At 44.2% G+C, this 5,301-nt stretch overlaps 1 pseudogene; it reads right to left on the bottom strand.

Annotated features, from left to right (window-relative positions):
* Positions 1–2,985: 2,985 nt before the first annotated feature.
* On the bottom strand, positions 2,986–4,346 carry LOC119397185 (uncharacterized; annotated as a pseudogene).
* Between the last annotated feature and the right edge of the window lie 955 nt (positions 4,347–5,301).

Raw genomic sequence — 5,301 nt, 5'->3', positions numbered from 1 at the left:
CCACGTCTGCGACACTTGGCATGGAATGACACACACGCACACGCACACACACACATCACATCAAATCACATAACTTTATTTCCTTAAGGACCCCTCAAGGGGGTATTAATAAGGGGTGGGTTTGCAGTAGAGTCAGGTGAAATTCATTCGGAAAGAAAATTGGTTACATTGTCCAAGAAGGTTGATGAAATAGTAATGGCTGCAATGTTGTGGGAAAGGCCATTCCAATCTGATGCTGCTCGTGGGAAAAATGAAGAGGAAAACGTGACGGTGCGAGCACGTGGGCGTGACACTTGCAGTTCGTGTCCGCCACGATAAGGTATGCGGGTAAGGTGAACGATGTAAGGTGGATGGCCAAGATCACTGTAAAAGAACTTGTGGAATAAAGACAGAGTGGCAATGCGACGGCGAAGACAGAGATTAGTTAAGCCGGATTCTGCTTTCAATGATGATACGCTAGCTCGGTAATGATAGGTGGAATGGATGAATCTAGCAGCACGGTTTTGGACGGCTTCTAAGGCAGAGGCGAGGTAGGACTGGTGAGGGCTCCAGATAGCGGATGCGTACTCTAGTTTTGGTCTGATGAACGATTTATAGGCTATTAGTTTTACGTGCATGGGTGCATGATGAAGGTTGCGTTTCAGGAAACCCAGTGTTTTATTGGCAGATGCAATGATGTTAGTAATATGAGTGCGCCATGAGAGGTCATTGCATAAGGTCACCCCCAAATATTTAAACGAGTTAACGGCCTCGACGCCAACACCAGAAATTGAGTACGGGAAGGAAAGTGGATTAGAACGCCGAGAGAAGGTTACTGATTTGCATTTGCTAGGATTGAGAGTCATTAGCCATTGGTGGCACCAGTCTATTACGAGGTTAAGGTCATTCTGTAAAGCCTGTTGGTCGAGAGGGTTATGTATAGTTCTATAAATCACGCAGTCGTCGGCGAACATTCTGATGTTAGCCAAAACTGTTGAAGGCAAATCATTAATATAAATTAAGAACAAAAGGGGCCCAAGGACGGATCCTTGTGGCACACCTGATGATACTGGGAGCGGACTAGAGGTTTTGTTATTAATAAGGACGGTTTGAGAGCGGTTTGTTAGGAATGCTTTAATCCATTCGAGGATATTGGGATGTATGTTTAAATGGCTAAGCTTTAGTATTAATCTCCCGTGTGCTATTTTATCGAATGCCTTGGCAAAATCTAAAAACACAGTGTCGGTCTGTACATTGAGGTCGAGGTTAGCGTGCAAGTCGTGAACGAAGATGGCTAGTTGTGTTTCGCAGGATAGACCTCTACGAAAACCATGCTGTGAGGGATTAAAGAACTGGATCGAGTCTAGATAATTCATGATGTGGGAGTAGATGACGTGTTCCATGACCTTGCATGGTACGGTGGTTAATGAAATGGGTCGGTAGTTCAATGGCGAGTTTTTGTTACCGGCTTTGTAGATTGGAAGGACCTTTCCCACTTTCCAGTCCTCGGGTAAGGTGGCAGTGGCAAGCGACTGTGAATATAATAAACATAGATAGGTAGCAGAAATGCACGTAGTGTTTTTAAGGATCTTTGACGTGATATCGTCGACGCCAGATGATGAGTAAAGTTTAATATTTTCAATCGGAGAAGATATACCGCAAGCAGAGAATACAATAGGTGGCATGTTTGATTCGATGAGGGAAGGGGGAAGTAAAAAAGAACAAGGTGCCGCACTTTCTACAGTGTAAACAGATGAAAAACTACTATTGAATTTATCAGCACATTCAGCATCCGACAAAACTTCATCGAGCTCGTTAGTAAGAGCTATTGTACAAGTATTGTGAGGATTAATTACTTCCCAAAACTTCTTAGGATTGTTTTGTAATAGTTTAGGCAGATCAACATGAAAAAAAAAGATATTTAGCACGTCGTATTTCTTTCAAATAAGAATTATCAGCGGCGTAGTATTTTCCCCACGCATGCGCATTGTCTATGAGTTTAGCTGCACGATAAAGCCGCTTCTTTTTATTTTCTAATCTTTTGAGCGATCTTGTGAACCATGGTTTTTGAGAGTTAGCGCAGAAAGTGATTTTAGGTATATATTTATTTACAAGCTCGCCCACTTTAGTTTTGTAGAGGGACCAGTTGGCCTCAACGCTTCGGCTTTCGAAGTCCGCTTCAAAGAAAGGAAGGAACGTGATTAGGTCGTCATTAATTGCTTCATAGTTAGCTTTGTCATAAAGGCGAATGGTCTTTATGGAAGTGTGGCGTGGGACTGTCGCGAAATTAAATGTGGCTTGGATAACCTTACGATCGCTAATTTCTTTGAGGTAAGTAATAGATGATAGGCTTTCGTGACTGTTTGTAAGGATTAAATCCAAAATATTTGCCGATTCCTGCGTGATGCGTGTTGGTTCGGAGACCAATTGCGCAAGGTTGAAATTGAGGCAAACGTCAATAAAGTTGGTTGCTTCAGAATTGCTTACTATGGAAACTTGGTTAATCCAGTCAATGCTTGGATAGTTAAAATCACCGAGAAGAACAACACTGGCATTACTATGTGCGGTATGAAGCTGGGTTAGTATATTATTAAGTTTCTCTGGAAAGTCGGGGCTGTTTCGTGGTGGCCTGTAACATACACCGATTAAAACTGTTTTTCATCTAGCGCGACATACTATTTCTAGGTCAGTGGCGATATTAATAACGGAGCAAGACAGCTTCTGACTAGCAGCGATGAGAACTCCTCCCCCTCGGGAGCCCTCGCGGTCTTTCCGGAATATGTTGAAGTTTGGCAAGTCAGCAAGAAGTTCAACGTCATTGACGTCATTAGTCAGCCAGGTCTCTGTTAGTACCAGCAGATTACTGGCGGAGGACGATAGAAGATTTCATATAGCCTCACGTTTCGGCAAGAAGCTACGTATGTTTGTGAAAATTATGGAAAAGGACAGATCTTTTAAAGGGGTGGTTTTTGTACGACAGGGCGTTTTCGTTTTACGAGCTGATTGCTAGACACAACATTCCTTTACCGTTTGAGATAATGCATCAAAAATGTAACGCTGCGGTCCGATGAAGAGCGTTTTGTACTTCAGGGAATATGGGACTGCTTTAGATTTAGCAAAAGCAAGAAGGTGTTTTCGTGCAGTACGGACTGCAGTGGAAAAATCCTCTCCCACGCTGTAGTCTGTTCCCTTGAATTTACGGCCACAGGAGAGGATTGCAGATTTAGTTTTGTGAAAAGTAAACTTAACTATTATAGGGCGGCGTCGGTTTTGGCTGAATTTACCTAGACGGTGTGCACGGTCGATTTCCTTAAGATCTACATTGACGTCCAAGTTGTTGCGACAGATGTCAATAATTAGTTGCTCTGACTGAGCGAAGCTTTCTTTTGTGTTTGTTTCAGGAACACCATAAAAAATTTGGTTGTTTCGGCGCGAGTGATTTTCTGCTTCATCCAGTCGGGCTTCAATGTTGCAAACTAAGCCAGCTGTTTGTGTACAGTCGGCCCTCAAGCTGTCAATGTCGGTCCTGATTGAGAGAAGGTTCTGGTAATGGTGTTCCAGGTCGGTTAGGCGTTGGCTTACGACAGTTAATGTTTGTTCAGTAGTTAATAGCTTGTCTTTAAGGTTCTTAACCTCTGAAATCAGCTGAGACTGCCCGGTAGTTAGTTTTCGCAATTCAGACAATACGGCAGATGTATCAGGACCAGGGTTATAGATTCGATATCGCCAGCCAGTAACAGTAAACATCGAATTGCATCAACAATTTCAACAGCGACAGCAACACAACACCGTGGGCCCGGTAGCTGAACTAAAAAGTAATTGCTCGTCCGTTTAGAAAACAGGGAGTATTGCTTACACACCTGTGTGGCGAAGACGAAAGGATTAGTGGTCATCATTGTGGCGCAGCCACCGAGCCCACGAATTGCTGAGCGCGGGTGGCGTTCTTTTATAGTTGACCGAACGATGACTGTTGATGACGATGGCACCTCCCAAGCAGGACCAAGGGGCGGATGCCCCACGGAGAGTGCCGCTGGGAGGCCAAATGCAGAGGAGCAGAATTCCATGTCGCGTCCAGTGCGCAGTAGCGGGCTCGTTGTAATGCGGGTCATGCAGACATTACCAAGAGATGGCAAGACGATCTGGGTGATTACGGGAACGATCACCTGTGTGGCGAAGACGAAAGGATTAGTGGTCATCATTGTGGCACAGCCACCGAGCCCACGAATTGCTGAGCGCGGGTGGCGTTCTTTTATAGTTGACCGAACGATGACTGTTGATGACGATGGCACCTCCCAAGCAGGACCAAGGGGCGGATACCCCACGGAGAGTGCCGCTGGGAGGCCAAATGCAGAGGAGCAGAGCTCCATGTCGCGTCCAGTGCGCAGTAGCGGGCTCGTTGTAATGCGGGTCAAGCAGACATTACCAAGAGATGGCAAGACGATCTGGGTGATTACGGGAACGATCACCTGTGTGGCGAAGACGAAAGGATTAGTGGTCATCATTGTGGCGCAGCCATCGAACCACCGAGCCACCGTGAACACACACACACACACACACACACACACACACACACACACACACACACACACACACACCACACACACACACACACACACACCACACACACACACACACACACACACACACACACACACACACCACACACACACACACACACACACACACATAATGGGTGAATCCACGTAAGATCGAACAAACGACGGCTGGTCGACCTCTCAAATTTATTTCAAAATTTTATATACTATTGCCTGATGAGTGGAAAGAAGAGATCCGCAATTTGTTTTGCCGCCAAAAATTTTTTCGAAGCACGGGAAATCAATAATGACGAAGAGGTGGAGTGGAGCGCTCATCCGCTCTGCTGTTTTGGCCAACTTTCGTTATGAATTGCACAAAAGATATTAAAGTTAGGTACGTTTAAAGATATTAAAGTTAGGTAAATATACTCGTGTTTTGCTTCTGCTCAGGTATTTTTAGTTTTTATGTGTAGTGTAGATGTTTTTATAAAAAACCTCAAAATTGGCCCAGGGAACGTTATTTTCTTTATTTTGAACGTCCTTATCTCAAAAAAGCCTTGTACCAGAGCGACAAAAATTCCGCATTACGTTCTTCGTATGCTTACCTACCAAGCGGCCGAATCTTATAATTATATAACGTTTCAGTAAAGAGATATGATCGGGCTAACTTCAAGAAAACACTGAACAATGCAAAATTCTGACGGCAATTAAAAAAAACACCATTTTTTATATTTCTTAAACTTTGTCCACTTATTCTCCTCCACATCAGCTTTCACAATCATTGAAA

This window comes from Rhipicephalus sanguineus, chromosome 6, assembly GCF_013339695.2.
Source record: "Rhipicephalus sanguineus isolate Rsan-2018 chromosome 6, BIME_Rsan_1.4, whole genome shotgun sequence".
In the NCBI taxonomy this organism is placed as follows: domain Eukaryota; kingdom Metazoa; phylum Arthropoda; class Arachnida; order Ixodida; family Ixodidae; genus Rhipicephalus; species Rhipicephalus sanguineus.
The sequence above is the reverse complement of the archived record's forward strand: the minus strand, read 5'-3'. Positions and strand labels throughout refer to the sequence as shown.